The sequence below is a fragment of the Pomacea canaliculata genome, linkage group LG2 (genome assembly GCF_003073045.1).
Source record: "Pomacea canaliculata isolate SZHN2017 linkage group LG2, ASM307304v1, whole genome shotgun sequence".
NCBI classification, from domain to species: domain Eukaryota; kingdom Metazoa; phylum Mollusca; class Gastropoda; order Architaenioglossa; family Ampullariidae; genus Pomacea; species Pomacea canaliculata.
The window spans coordinates 22,243,405-22,259,916 of NC_037591.1; the positions used below are offsets into that span (position 1 = coordinate 22,243,405).

The 16,512-nt window shown below is 38.0% G+C and overlaps 1 long non-coding RNA gene across 1 annotated transcript; it reads left to right on the plus strand.

Moving 5' to 3' along the window:
- The first annotated feature begins 5,944 nt into the window (after positions 1-5,944).
- On the plus strand, positions 5,945-6,715 carry LOC112557018. The gene is made up of 3 exons (XR_003097881.1): positions 5,945-5,988; positions 6,252-6,338; positions 6,702-6,715. It is a non-coding gene; the product is annotated as an uncharacterized LOC112557018 (long non-coding RNA).
- Positions 6,716-16,512: the final 9,797 nt, after the last annotated feature.

A 16,512-nucleotide genomic window follows, 5' to 3' on the forward strand; every position in this document is an offset into this window, starting at 1 on the left:
CAAGCTCGATGCATGCTCGAAGGCATATGGTATGGAGATTAGCACGGAGAAGAGCAAGGTCATGGTTAACACCATTGGCCCGGAAAGGGCCGACTTCTGGTTGAACATAGAGAAACTGGAAGAGGTTCAGTCCTTCACATACCTTGGCTTGATCCTAACCAACAATGGGCAAAGCACAACAGATATTCAGTCGCACATCACAGCTGCAATATTGGCAATAATGAGACTCACCAAAATTTGGAATGGCTACAAAATCTCCTTTGCAACCAAATTCAGGCTCTATAAATCTCTCGTTATATCTGTCTTGCTGTACGGCAGTGAAACCTGGACTTCACTGGACTCATGAGCAGTACCTGGCAGCATTTGAGATGCGGTGCTATAGGAGAATGCTTCAGATCTCCTACAGGCAGGAGAAGGCCAGTAAATTCATTCAAAGCCTGATTCTCAGTCTGTTAGATCCCCAGGTGCCTCTCTTCATGGTCATAAAGAGGCAGAAAATGAAGTGGTTTGGGCATATCATCTGATTTGATGGTAAACAAAAAGTGGCATTGCAGGGCCTTGTCGGGGGCTGAAGGCATAGGGGTGGACAAAAGATGACTTGGGTGAGTAATGTGAAAAGGTGGACAGACCCTTCAGTGGGTGAGTTGTGTCAGATGATGGGTGATCGGCGCCGATGGAGGCAGTTCATTGACAGAAGGCTTGACAGAAGGCCTATGACAGGTCAGAGCAGGACCGGAGCTGCTCCACAAAACTATGACAGCCTGTAACAGTCTTGTAACAGCCTGTGCACGCTGCCATATGTTGTGCATGTTTTTTTGTAAATAGTTTCAGCTTGTTTTTCAGATTATAAATGAAAGAAAATATTATGAAAGCAACTTGTTAGAACTGAAGATATTAAACTGCTCTTTGGACATCTTATTAATTTCATAGTATGTAGATATGTCACATCCATTCTTTTCAAACGTTATATAGTAATAAGCTTTGAGAACCATGTAGACCATGTGGCATACATCATGCTTTGAGTGATTGTTGTACAGGTCCTCAAAAATGAGGATACTTTGCCTTTACCTGACGAGAGTGACGATGATGAGCAAGAGATTGTACAAGTACTGCAGTCCAAGATGATTATCACTGTGTCATCATCAGATGCCCTGCAGCTGACTGTTACAAAAAGCTGCCTTGACATGCTCACTAATCTTGGCAAGGTACTTTTCTTTCTTATTGGTCTTGGTGTGTCAGAGGAGTATGTGAAAAAGAGGTTATAATTTGTTTTGTGATGAATACTTGTTTTGGGAAACTGATTCTTCTTTTTCTTCCTCTTTTGTGTTTGATGTCTGTGCATTCAGATCCTCGTTTCAACTCCTAAAGCATGTAAGGGCTGTGCAGGCATTTGTTTCATCTTCCCCTGCATGATGACTTTGTGGCTGTATCTTCTCTCTAGAGGTTCTTTATCATTTGTCTTTTATATTTCATGGACTGGGGTATATTTCCTGGTGCCTAGGATCAGGCACAGTGCACTCTGTCCAGCTTGCTGGTTTGGGGATGCTGTTTGTTTGAGGCATATTCTATGACTGGTCTTTTCTGACTGCTTCTGTCTCAACTTTGGATAGGATCCTGGAGTTGGTGCTCCAGTTTTCCCCCACTAGCTACTTGAGTAATTCTAGCTAGTGTCTTTTCTCCATCTTGTCAATCTGAAGGTTTCACCTGAGTCTTCTGTCTAGTGTGACTCACAGGCATGTTGGAATGTCTTTCAAGGGCAGGGTGTTGCCTGGGAGTTTTAGGTTTCAGTTTAAGTTCTTTTACAAGGGACAGAGAGAATGTCTTGGTAGTGTTGTTCACGTGGCCCTAATTTTCAGTCCTCTGAGCAATGAACTTCATAGGATCAGTACCATTCATCCTTATCTCACAACTGATGCAACGAAAACTCTAATCTGTTCCTTGTATTCTCAAGGATAGACTATTGTAATTCTCTTTTAGCTGGAATTTCAAAACATCTTCCTGACAGACTTTAAAGGATCCAGAATAATGCTACTCACCTCATCTGCAGACCATCTTGATATGAACATATATCACCTGTCAAATGCTCTCTCTCTTCGCTGGCTGCCAATCATGATTGTATAGCTATAAACTTTTCACTTTGACTTGCCGTTTCTGGCACTGGTCTTTGGTACCTTTCCAAACTTGCTCCCATCTATATGCCAACAGGCAGGCCTGTGGCGTAACGGTTAACACCTGTCACCAATAAAGTGAAGGTTGGCTGTCCTGGGTTCAGCTCTCGTCTCGGGCATGCTGTTCTTTCTCTGCAAGTGTCTATGGCCTTAGTTGCTGGCTCGGCGTAAAACACCAATGCCCCTTCCCCCTATATGCCAACATGACTTCTTTGCTTATCTTCTGATACCAAGAACTGATCTTTCTGCACGTGGCATCTGTTTACAGGGCTGGCTGCTTGCCGTAATATAGCCTTAGCTGCTGACACGGCGTAAAACCTCTGATACCAAGTCACATTAGCTAAGACAAAGATATATGGACAGAGATCAACACTCAGTTTCTTTTACCACCTTTGTCTAAGTTTAAGATGTATCTTCTCAAAATGACTTCACTGTGACCCTGTCCTGATCTTGAGCATGCTTAATGTATGACTGTAATTTACTTTGTGTATGAATGACTGTATGTTGTAGAAGTGAATGTGTCTGTTATATGTGAATATGGGTGAATGGTTGATGATTCAGTCTATATATTATTTATATTTATTTATTATTTATATATTATTCTAAGCGAATCTTTGAAAAAAGTGCTATATAAATCCACCTTGTTATAATGTTGTTGTTGACGACTTCTTGCAGTCTGTAAGTCTGTGTGATGGTGTGTTTGGAAGAAGTTCACACTACCTTTACTGCTTACTGTTCATTTGCCAAACCTCCAAGTCTTGTATCAGTTTAAAAAGATACCATCAAGAGCCAGTTGCACAGAACATAACTTAGGTGCTTACTAAATCACATGCAAATCAGTCACCTAAGCTGTTCATAGAAACTCCAGATGAACATTTTTCAGGAGTTGTCCAATTTATGCCTTTTGATATATTGTGCACCTGGTCCCAGGATGTATGTTTTTTTTTAATTTAATCATATTGGCATTTATATGTGTGTGTATGCAGGCTTTTAATGATGCCTACAACCTAGTAGGCATTACAGAGAAGAAACAGAAGGCACATGCTCCCTTTGTATTTGTAAACAACACAGGACTGGAAATTCTTCTGAAACTGGATCCATCATTTGAAGTAAGCAAATGCTGTTCAAGGTTTTTCAAAAGAAGTACTGTTATTTACATATTACCTTTCATCATTGCTATCACCATCAGCATCACCATCATTTCTACTTTCCTTCTCCTTTTCTTATCCATTTAGTATTGTTTTCTTCCTTGGTGTGCAAGTCTTCTTCTTTGTGTTTGAACTATTGCTGTCGTCAATGGCAGTGGAGGAGGGAGGATAGAAAAGACACAGATATTCGTTCACTGTTGTCAATAAAGGTCTGTTGAGGTTCCAGGTCTTTTAGTAATCCTTCTCTCATCAATATTATGCTTGACAGCCTCCTGAGAATGCATCACAGGGTCGAGTGAAGCTACCACCAGATGCATCACTTTCAGTGTACAACAGAAAGGAGGCTGGTGGGGCAGTCAGAGCCTCCATGATCAAAGCCACTCAGGAGGGTGATGAACGCAAAATTATATTCCAGGTACAAACCAGAGTGTTGTTTATGTACAAAGACTACATTGTGTGGTATATATACATACAGAGTGCATATGCTGACCAACAAATTTTATATACAGACCAGAGTATATGGTATATGTGTATACAATTGTCAGAAGTCTGTGAAGAGTCCCAGAAACTTTATTCGTAGAATCTGGATAAATTAATTTACACCTTCCATTGTTACAGGTGCATTTGATGACTACTTACTCTAGCATAATGAAGGGTCAGGGAATGAAGTTGTGTTACACTGTTCCACATTCCTTACTCACTTCAGGTAGAAGAATTTGGTGCCACAAGAGAGGTTACCATCAAGCGTGCTGAGAAGCGCCTGTTCCAGATAAATCAGCGCTCTCATCATGGTGATGTATGGTCCATAGTGTGTGTCACCGACTGCTCACTGGGCCAGAAGGTCTTGTATCTGAGATCCATTGTACAGGTGAGACGAATGCATACAAGGGAAAGACAGCCTGTGAACATGAATTAAAGTCATGAGAACTATCAGTTAAGCTATATTTGTAGAAAGTGTTCAGGGGTGTGGCTGACTGATTGCCAAATGGCAATTTACCTGAAAGAAAGGCACATATATGCACCATCACCTTACTGTTAAGCCATCTACCTTCTACAGTGGACGCAAAAGGGCAAAATTAACAGTGAAAATGATGGATAGAATCCTTTGACTCTGTGTCTTTAGCTTTCATGAGGATCAAAGTCCTTCTGGTCAAGACTGTTTGCAAGGCTGTAGTAGATATTGAGTATTCTTGTTTATTTTAAGCCTGGGTATGCAACACATACACATGCATACACAGTACTGTATATTTACCATATGTTACATCATTTTTCTTTTGCACATGATCAGATAAAAAACAGCTTGCATTATGCTGTGGAAGTATTTTATGAAGGAGATACAGAACTACAAAGCTGCGGGGTGGCCCACCCACACTCTGTCTTCAGTATGCCACTCAAAGCAGTCTACAGCTTGTCCAGTGAACTTTACTTCAGGCCTTGTATTGGCAGGTACCTACTTCAGACACAGGCAGTCTGTTACACACACTTTAAGTAATAACGTGCATTCAGACCGTTTGCTAATTTTAATCATGTGCAAAATGCTTCAGTGTAACTTGGTGCATATTATGCCATTCATTTTAATAAAGGATCAATTAACTGTGAGCCAGCTTCACTGACAGTGGAAAAAATCTGATATTTAAAATGCAGTTTTGTAGTTTCATCATATTTGTGTCCTGTACTGCTAACCAACAGTAAGAACACAACTGAAAATCCAGAGAAAAGTAGAGACCTAAGCTTAAAAAAGAAGCACGAAGTTTGAGTGTCTGCTTTGTGTGTGCCATGTGCTATATTAAAATGTTTGGTGGTGTCGCCTGGTTTTGGAATCTGATGTAAAGTATAGAGAAAACTGCAAACAATTGTCTCCTTAGCTATGAACTATCCATGGAGCCCTTCAACTGGCGTAGTGCTGAGAACTCGGGCCTCGTGCAAATTTCCTGCCCTGATATTCAGAAAGGTTTCTCAGCATGTTACTTCAATGTAAGTGTCAGGGCTTTATAGTTTAATAGTTTTAATAAATGTTACATGACTCATTCTAAATGATGATAAAACATGGTACTGAAAGGAAGCATATTTGTGGTATTTTAAACGTGTTTGAGGATTTTAGTTATTTTCCTTTGTGTTTGTATCGGAGGCACAACGGTTAGTGCCTGCCATCGACAGAGTGAAAGTTGGCTGTTCGTTATGTTAGTTCTTGTCTCGGGTACGTGCCTCTGCATGTAGCATCTGGTGTTCCAGGGCTGGTTGCCTTGCCGTGATATAGCCTTAGTTGCTGGCTCGGCTCCCCTTTGTGTTGTCACATTTTGTGAGCTTATAGTCTGCCAAATTCTGATTTTGCTTTCAGCTTTTAAGAGATTTGGGGCAGATTTGGTGTCTCACACACCAGCCTATGACTAGATATGCTGAGACTGCCATGTCAGAAATGCAAGAAATGTTATTTATCATTTTTTTTTTTATTGTTGTGTTGCGTTATCTCTGCATTTCTCTCTTACAGCAAGCATTGACAGTCACAAAAGAAAATTGTTTTATGTTTTCTGGTGTTTTCAGATAGAAGCAGAGGTGGAAAAAATTTTCTTTGAGAGTGGTGAAGAAAAAAATGCCAAGAGTTTCTTCTTTCACCTGCAGCCAACAGTCATCCCCACAATCTACTGCCCTTTACAATCAGCTATCTTTTGGAGGTGAAGTGAAGTTTTTTTTGCCACTGATAAATATCACACTGTCAACATGTTTGCTTGCTGAGCTGTCTTCTTCTGCCACTAACAGTATTAGAGAGGGAAATTCTTGGTATCAGAACAAAAATTAAGAAATAGTTTGTCAAGCTCTTCACTGTGTCATAAATAGTGGTGTTCCATGGGGAACTTGTTTAACTTCAACTGGAAGTATTACATAATTTGTAGATATTTTATGAGCAGCTTTGTAACTTTGCTTTTCCATTTTTCAGGGTACTGCTGATCATGAGAGTCTGACAAAGGGAGAAAACCGACCTCTCATGCATGCATGCTTCACAGAAACTACCTTGGGAATTGTGGTATGCTTCACCTCCCTAGTTTTTAGTAGTTGTTTTGGTGATTAATGCGAATAAAAATTTTAATATACATTGATAAATTTGCCAGTTTTCTGTGATTTAGTAAAGTTATGTATATTTATACATATATGGTTATATTAAAATGTATTTTAAGTCATTGTCATTTTTTTTTTTTTGCACTTTGTTTTTTAGTATTTTTTTTGTTTCCCCTGTTCATCATACTAAGTAATTTTTTAATTTAACTTTTAGTATTCTTTATATGTGCTTTAATATTATATAATGATCTCAAAATGGTAAATTATATAAGCCTTTCTGAGCAAACATGACTGATCATTCATAAATATGAAGGGGAGAATGTTTTTGCAGATTCCATCATACCAAATGAAGAGTGGATGGATGTTGCCAAATACAGTGTAACACACCATTGCTGACCACGTGTTCATTTGAGGCTGGCCCAGAATCAAACAGAGCTAGTCTGGTAAGACTGAAACATTATCAGAATCTTGGTGTTAAATCAGACTTGCACAAGATGACGATATTTCAAAAACAGAATAATGAAAGTAATATCTGTGACAGCATTGTAGTATAGGATTGTGGTTTAATTTTCCAGTTAAGAGAATGAGATCTCAAGTTAAATTTTCTAACTGAGCATAAAATGAATGCATTTATTAAATGTTGTGATTGTCTTTAAAATATCTTGCAAAAACATTTAAATGTTTATGATACTGTATAAAGGGGATTTTTTACAATTTAAATGTCAGCTTAACAAGGGTTAAGAAATGATTTTTTAGTTTAACAGAAACAACCTTCACTGTTATGGTAGGTGTAAAACCCAAGCAGTGCTAGGTTCATCTTTGAGCAATCAAACATATTATTTATGATGAATAAAATTTTTGTATTTAGGTGGCATGTAAGTACTTCATATACTGGTGTTGTGCACAGGACTTGGGGTTACACGGTAAGCTCAACAAGGGCACCCTGGATGTTCACTGTTTTGTCCTTACTGGATGATCAAACAAAACAGGAAAATGGCTGGCCTACAGGGTAAAAAAGCAATTGTCAAAATATTGCATTGCATTTATATAAGGGGCCAGATGGATAGAGCTGCTCATGTACTGGTATAAATACGTAATTGGCACAGTATCTGACATAATGTAAGTGTTTAGTTGTTTGTGCTGTTTCAGCATATGCATAAATCTGTATCACACAGCTGCTGAATATTAGTCTCCCTGAACAAGTTTATTCTCTATTTCTTTCTCTCTTTCTCTCTGTCTATAAATTTATTGTCTTAATCATGGTCAGTCTCTCTGTCTCTATGTTTCTTGCTACATGACTTGAAACTAGCCAAACACATCTTGGCAAATAGTATGATTGATAATTTGCTTAAAAATAAGTATTGAGAATAGAAAAAAGAACATAGAGCTTTTTATTTGCCTCAGAATTTATTAGAAGAATGTCTTCGATAAATAAGCAATGAAGCTTTACACTGTACAACAGGGTTCAGACCAAAGCAGTGTTGTACAACATCCACCTGATGCAGAGGTCTTGTACTGTTCTCTTACAACGAGAAATCATTCTTCAGTGCAAGAAAAAAGTGAGAAACTGATTGCGAAGTAAATTTAATGTTGTTGCTGAAGTAGTCAGATCAAATATTATAACTCAGATTTATGTGAAAAATATTCCAGTTAACTTATTTAGTTTCAGATGAGATCCTTGTGGTGTGGTATATTTGTTTTTTATAATGTCTCCGTTTAATTTTAAGGGGACTAGCTGAAGAATTTTTACTAAAGTATTGTTTTGAATGTTGTTGCTATCATGTGATGTTAAACTGTCCCTTCAGTTGCTGTCTGTCATAATGTTTTATGTGTTCCCATAAAAGATAAAGAAGAGGGGAAACATGAGGTGAGAAAAGTCAAAGGACAAAGTTTCATGTGATGAAACAGCTGGGAAAGTAATGTTGCTTGTCAGAAACTGCATGTGACAAAATTCTGTGACCATCCTACGTCGTGTGTGCTTTTCGCACTAAATGTGATGGTTGTTATGCAGGCAACACCTTATCTCTGCTTGGTGTTTGCTGGTGGCCTCTTAGCCACTCAGTTTTCACATCTTGGTTATATGGCCACTGTTGTCAAACTTATTAAGCTTCATTTCAAACATGAAACGGGTGGCGGGGTGTTGTTGGTGGTGAAGTTTTTTGGAACTTTTTTGACTTGTTTTGGTTTTTTCTTTTAATGCTGGGTTGGGTGGAGTTGCAATGTGTGAGTAAGTCATCTTGGTTGTCTTGCTGGGGCTGGAACTGATAATCGTTTTTGTGGGTGGTGGGTTGGTTTGGTGTAATAAAATTAGGTGGGGGGAGTTGGATGTTGGCACTCTCGGTGCCACTTAGATCTTTTAAACCCAGCAGGTGCGTGGGTGATTTCTGGTGGACGCGTAGTATTTAAATTAAAATGATGTTTGGCAGGGTTGGTTCAGAGGGAGTGTTTGGCTGTGGTGTGGGATTATACTACAACGATGTGTAAAAATTGGTTTGGTACTTTTAGGGGATTGAGTTGTTGGAGTGGTGTGGATTTATTACTGTTTGTGCAGCCATTTGTGGTTTCTTTTAGATGTTTTTAGCTGTAAATGGTTGGTATGGGTTGGTTAATTTCTATGTGGGAGTATGTTGGTGAGGGTATGGTTAGGGTGGTAACTCTATTTTATTGGTTGTTGGTTTGAGTTGGGGTCTCAGTTCATAATTGGTGGGTGATGATGGTGGTGTTATAATAGTTTTTTCTGGGGAACAGTCGATACTGATTGGGTTGGTTGTCACATTGAAGCCAGGGATGCTGCTGCAAGCTGTTGGGGATGGGGATTGTGTTGATGGTGGGTTGAGTTAGCCAGGTTAAAGGGGGTTAAGATGGAATTTGGTTAAGAGGGTCGGTGGAGAGGTTTTTGGGATGTTTGATGGTTGGGGTGGTGTGTGGTGGTGGTTGGTGTGGTGTTTGTGTTTGATTCATTTTCTGGGGTTATGTGGTTATGGGTGTGTTTTTGTTGGGTAACATTTTAGGCTCTAGGTGGGTGTGTCTGCGGGGGTGAGTTAGGTGATGTCTTGGGTTATGTGTGTATGTGTTGGGGTGTGGTTGTGTTTGTGTGTGGGTGGGGTGTGTGTGGGGTCACTCGTTGCAGTGTCACTGTGGGTTGTGATTTTTTACTGATGTTATATGTCATCGTTTTTTTGTTACTGTGTGAAAACATTTGGTTGGGTGGTTTTGTGGTTTCTGTTTTTTAAAAAAACAACCTCTTCTTTGAATGTGTATCCAGAAACTGGTTGGTGACTAGTTGTTATCTTTATTGGGTTCACCACTTTGAAGCATCTCTGTATTTCAACATTGAGCATCCCTTGTTGTGAAAACTGTCATTCTGGTTTACCTTTCTTCTGGGTGGTGCTGTCAGGGAATTTGTGAGCATTGTATGTTGTGGGTTTGCATGCATGTATATTGTGCATGTTTTGTGTGTGATTATTTGAACTGGCACTTCATCACATTCCTATTCACCTTTATTTGCTTATATTTTGAATTGTGGGGCAAATTTGATTTTCCTACTGTTTTTTTTTTTTTTTACTCACTGGTTCATTTTAGCATCACAGGTTAGCCATGTAAATTTTAGCAAGTAAAGTAACTTGTCTCCAGTCTGGCAGGTGGTTTAAAGTTTTGAGTATATTGAAGTGGGTCTCAAGGATTTGGAGTCTAATTTGGTGTCATTGGATGCTGACTAGCTGGGATTCTATTATATTTGTACAAGTGGTGTTGCAGATCTAGTAATCATAGTGAGAGTCCATCCCGCCTTTTGTAAATGAAGTGTATGAGAAGCAAGTAAAATAACTTGGAAGAAATATTTTATTTTAGTATAAAATGCCTGAACTTGTGGGGGCTTTCATATTAGCATCACAAGCGGGTGGAGGTACTATTTACATATTCGTCTGATTTTTTTTTTTATCTTACAATGGTTAACTAAGGGAGGTCATGAGATTTACTGACTGTAATTTATTAATGGTGTTGTTGAATAAATGGCTTGGCTTGATGACTTTAAACTTTGTTTACAGCACTGACTACATTTGACAGGTTTATGGTAGTATTTTGTCAATGGGTGTTTTTTTTTAAATCATCTCTTACACTGTTGTATATTCATTTCCTGTACTAAAATTTAATGGGAAAGAATGAAAATTGACCCTTTCGAGCCATTGATAAAATACAGTGTAAGTGGTTGATGTTGCTGAAGAAATAAACAAGTTGTAGACAGCACATTTTGTTTTGCTTGCTCTAGCTAGTGGTTCTAACCGGGTTCAGTTGAACCTAGGGGTTAGGTGAGTTGGTCTCAGGCTTGGTTTCGGCGGAGCCCTCCGCCACGAGAGGTCCAGACCACCCTGCAATGGTCGTGATGAACTATTACTAATGGGAAGGTCGGTAATGTGCATAGAAACTAAAGGAAGGGTTGTAATGCATATGAAACTTGGGGGTTCGGTACCCTCAAAAAAAGGGTTAAGACACTGTACTAGCATCAAATTGACTAATATGTATGATATTCTGCTTACTCTGTGTTGTGAATTAGTATTGTTCTATTTATGCTGAAATTTATGGTAATCTTGTATAGCAATTTAGATGGTTATGTGATCTAACATTTGATAGGATGGATGTTTTAAAGAGCAGATAAGTCAAGGTGGATAATCAGACAAGTAGGATATGCAGACATAATGGTTTACTGAAGAAAGAAATTTTGGTATATGATGTTTATTTATGCATCCAGGAAAAAGCAGATAAAGTAAACCTGTAAATTAAGACATTAAGTAATTTATTTAGCATTTACCCTTTAGCTGTATTTTTTCTGTGACTGTTATAAATTCCAATAAGACACAAAAGAGTTGTAAAATGCATGTGTGGCAGACAGATAAATCAGGTAATAGTTCCATGGTGTATGTGAACAAGCACATATATGTCACCTGTAATTTTTTTTTTGTCTAGGTGGATAGATTCTTTTAATAATATATCTAAAACATTCTCTCTCCCAAAACACAACAGTTCAGTGCATCCCAAAACGGCACTGAGACAATTTTTTGTGCAGCAGCAAAGGGATTGAGTGGAGTGCAATAGCTTTGTGAATCGCACCTATCAGGCTGTCTCTCTGCCTGCGGATAAGGTCCCGCCAGTGTACAGCTGTGCCACTCTTTTTCACATTAGTCAACCATATTCATCGTAACATAGAGGATGGTTTCAGCAGGGTGACTTGACCAATACATTTGATTTTCTGCGTTGATAGTATGAACAGAGACCCTGGGGACATAGATATAAAGTGTCTGTAGATTTGAAAAAGTATTCTAAACAGCATCACTAAAGAAGTCATGAGCATGTGTTGATTAATGCAGTTACTTTTCTATTTTAGTTAGCACAACTGCAGATTGAAAACTGGATTGTTGACAAGTTTTCCTGACACATTGGAAAGGTCTGGTACGGTACAGGCAATCAAAGCGAAGAGCAGAGGTGATGCAGTTGTATACAGCAGAGGTTTAAATGTTTGATCTGCTGAAGTTTATTGTCAGAATGGGCTAATTGTCAATTTGAGAAGTAATCTAACAGCATGTAACAAATATTTTGTTGACCTATCCTGGAGTAGGTACTAGGCAGTTCAAGGTAATATAATAATTGCCATAGATTGCTTTAGAGCACTTTGAGCTGAAGAGTAAAAGGGAATGCACTGAAGCTAAACCACACACATATATATACGGATAACCAAAAAAGCTGAAAGGTGAACTGTAAAGAATGTAGACCTCAAGATGTGTGTGGCTCATGATACTTGTGCATTCAATATTGCAAAGCATGTGTATAACAGGTGGTCGCAAAGAACTACTTGCTCTAGTTAGGACTTTACAAAGTGTTTACCGTTCACACATTTAGTTATCTGCAGCTAAATATTCAATATCGGTATGGGATGTTTTGTTTGGTTTTAACATTTCCATGAGTTCTTTATGATAAATGCAGAAGAAATGAGCACTCAAGATATTTGCCAAAATTTCGCACTTATATAACTTGCTGTTGTTGGTGTAAACATGCATGCTTTATTTTGTGTGTGATGAGAGAGAGAGAGGTTGTGGGGAGATATTGTACTTGGATGACAGAACATATGTGGTGTTCTTATAGCATATTATGCATTTAAGTTGGATGTGAATGTGGTATAGTGTGATGTGATGCTGTGCTCATTCCCACCTATTTAGTCAGGTGCAATATATGGGCACTTTATATACTTTAATATGGATTATGTTTATAGATATAAACCAAAACAATGCAAGTGTGATAGTAAATTTAAATTTATTCATTTGTTTAAGGAGTCAATACTCATAAAAATCAGAAAAACTGGGTAGAAGTACTTCAACAGGTGATGACAAAGAAAGATATTTGGATGTGTTTATAAAAATGTATTTTTTATTAATGATGTTATTTAGTAAGGCATCTTGTTATGTCAGTTGCGAAATTGTCAGAGGTAAGATATCTGAGATCATGAAGAAACTAATGAATTTTGTTGACATCTACATATCCACTATGCACAAAACACACACAACTAATAGAGTGTTCTTGCAATGTACTTTATTTAGAGTGTGGGGTAGGAAGAATTAGCTAATTGTTGTCATTTGATAAAATTATGATAAGATTGTGCTATCAGTCTCTTGCATACAGGCATCAAATGTCATGGTCCTGTGAAGATACAATTCGATTTGCAAGTGTTCATATCATCATTCTCAGACTGGTAAGTATTTAATGTATCAACTGGATAAACCAGTGGAATACAGAAACTTTTGTAACCCGAGAATGAAATAATTTGGTAAACACAGGATCTTATCCATCCATTTTTATTAGTTTACTTTTAGGTGAAATAGAGTAGATATTTTCAGAGATGTCTGTGTTTATGGCTACTTAATACAAAAGTAGGTAAATGCATTGTTTAATGTAGCTCTTTTGAATTGCTGAAGAAGGAAGGTTTATATATTATTTAGAACTTTGGACAATGTTCTTTGTAGACAGATTAGAATTACTCAGTATTAATTACACTCAGTCCACTGTGACAGGTTATTATCGCCTTCCTATCCTTATCCTGAGTGAGAAGATTAGCTATCAAGCTAAAAATAAAAGGGAAGTTTTCTGATAGAGACTGTGCATTCCTAATCGATTCAAGCACACTCACATGCTAGGTTGACGAATGAGGTGAGTGGGATTGTTGTCTTTGATGAAAGTAATAGATGCAAAATTTGTTTTATTTATAACGGCATTGAGATACATAAAGTACTGAGCGAGTGATAAGGTGAGGTCAGTTATTAGGTATGCGGTTTGCGGTGTGAGAGAGGAAGGAAGTAAAGATGAAGAAAAGAAAAGGGCAGGAGTGGGTGTGTTGTTTAGGACAGTATCTTGTAACTTTAGCTAGTGTTGGCTGCTTTGATTTGTATTAAGGATTAATTTTGCTGCGTTGAAGCTACGATTACAATTTTGTTTCTTTGTAACTCGTCAGTAGTGGAGGAATGCTGTGCAAGAATGCCAGGTTGAAAGAATCCTCTCATGGATTACACTTGATAGGGCTGAGAGTCGAGGACTTAGCTGGCGTGTGCGATGTGGTGCAACAATTGGAGATTTAGTGTGTCACATTGTTTGGTACGAGTGATTGGGTTGGAGTGGTTTGGTTTTTACTTACAAATAACTTATTTCTTCAAGATATGGGAGTCCAGTGAAGCAAAAGGCCAATATAGCATATATATTCGTATAGTGTTTGAAGCTTTTTGTAATAGTAGATTCGTATTTTTTTATTTTTATGAGCGGATGCTTGATCGTTATTCCTGGTTGAGGGTGCATGGATGTAGTTTTAGTTTGTTCAAGATGTACCAGTGGTTGATGACTTTCTCTTGGCGTAACTGTTGCAGTGTTGATTGGTGCTCCCGATCAAAATGCTAAATTACATATTCACTTCGAGTGTTTTTGTGTTTGTTTTTTTTTTTGGTAGCATAAGTAATGTACAAGATTTAAGTACTTTACAAAAATGATGGTTTATTTTGGGGTATATGTTGGAAAAGAGGAGTACCTCTTACATCATATGTTTTGGTTAAGTTAAAGCTTTGCTTTCAACAATTATTGTTAATGATAGACATGGTGTGTTGTGTAAGTAATATATATTGTTGGTGGATGGGTGGATTTGATGTTTAGCAGCGGCCTAGAGGATTGCCAAGGTACGGTTCAAACAAGTAGCACGACAGTATTATACACATGGGTCTTTCCATGGTGTTCGTGAGGTTGGTCTGGTAATGTGGCGACAAAAGGAATGTGAAAAAGTATCTGTCTGAAGTGAGTTTTCCTTCCAAGTTAATGTGGTGATCAATATTTTGGAAAACTATTTATAGATTCAAAGGATCCGATGGCAGCGGTCAAGACAGAGGCGAGCCAGAAGTTGAGATTTAAATATAGTTCTTCCATTGGGATTATAAAGGTTGGTCTTTGTCATTGTTTGATCTGAAGCATTGGAAAAGACTGGATTTCTCTGTTTTTCATGGTAGACAAAAATTCATTAGTTTTATGAAAAAATTGGTTGCTGACTGTACATTAACCATTGTTGCTCAAGTGTTTGATGCACTTCACAGTGAAGGTTTTTTGTTTTTTTTTTTCTGGACTGAAGGTGTACTTTTCTGAAAGTGGGGATTGGGTGATTAGTTTCAGCTTACAACATGGTGGAGCTCTTGCTGTTGCACTGGATATTATCAATTAGGGTAGAGATAATGTTAATAACCACATTATAAGATAAGAAGATGTACCCAGCGTATATCTGTTTTCGTTGCAGAGACATTTTTCTAATTGTTGGAAATTTAGCTTATATTTTTTTAGCTGTTTTCAATACTTTAGATTTTGATTGTTGTCAATGCAGGTGATTATGGACTGAGTTTTTGGCTGAACGATGACACAAGTTGTATTAGCGGGTTCACCTGGTCTGGATGGTCTGCAGGTGTCTTTCTTTCAAGAAGACCTTGAAATAGCAGTAGAAGCTTCAGAGGTTAGAGTTCCATTCTTGTAACCCAATACGTCAGATTTGTGTACGGCAAGTAGAATTTGTCTTCATCTCTTCATTAAATTCTTAAAATAAAGAGATAAAACATTAACTTGTTGCAGGACTGGGAAATCCACTTGCAAAACCATTAATGCATCACAGGTTCTCAGGTATTCTACGCTGTGTTGCCTGGTGCTTAATCCTAAAGTGTTTATTGCAGACCTACTATGTTATATGTTGACGAGGATTGTTTTCTTTGACAGTAAAAAACAGCAAGTCATTAATCAGCATAAGCCCAGTAGCTGGTGGTGAATGTTTATGAGACTCATTACTTTGTCGGAGAGGAGAGCTGATTTAACTATTAATTTTATAATTCCTGCTGTCAGATATAAGTAGTGTAAATAAACTGTATACCTTTAAGATTGAGAGAACTTACATAAGGCAGATTGGTTTGTTCCTGTGTCTGTATAAAGGAGTATTGTGGCGAGACAGAAAAATAAGAACTGGCTGTAAGTAAGGAAGAGTGTTCCTCATAGTAGTCTCTACCAGCAGAATGCACAAAATAATGGGGATCCTCTGCTGAAGGCTTGGTCTATATATTGGCTCATCTTTGGGACCCAGCCATATGAGCTGCTTTGCTGGGTATTAATGTTTATTTTTATAGCATTGTTAAAGTGGGTGATTTTTGGTTTTTGTTTTTTTTAAATTTCAGAGATTCATCCAGAATGTCACAAAGGGAGTGTGTTGTTCATGTACGTGTTGTTCATAGTGTTTCACGCTCAAAGGCGATGTTTGCAATCTGCTACAGCTTCAGACCTAGCTTTATACGGATAGTGCATTGATAATTTTGGTACAAGGCATTGAATAGTATGTGATGAATAAGTGGTAGTTAAAAATATTTGTGGAAAGGATCGGTAGTGCTGGATAACGCCGTAGGGTGGTGAAGGATGCGAACTGTGACTGTTTGTTTTTCTTGCATGCAATTCAATTAAGTGGCATGCATGTCAATTAAGTCTTGTTTGATAATACATAGTGCCAATATTGCCTTGAGATATCTTTGAATGCTTCAAGCATGGAGATATAAGGGTGTTATCGAATGAAACATTTGATTGATCATTTGTCTCTCTCT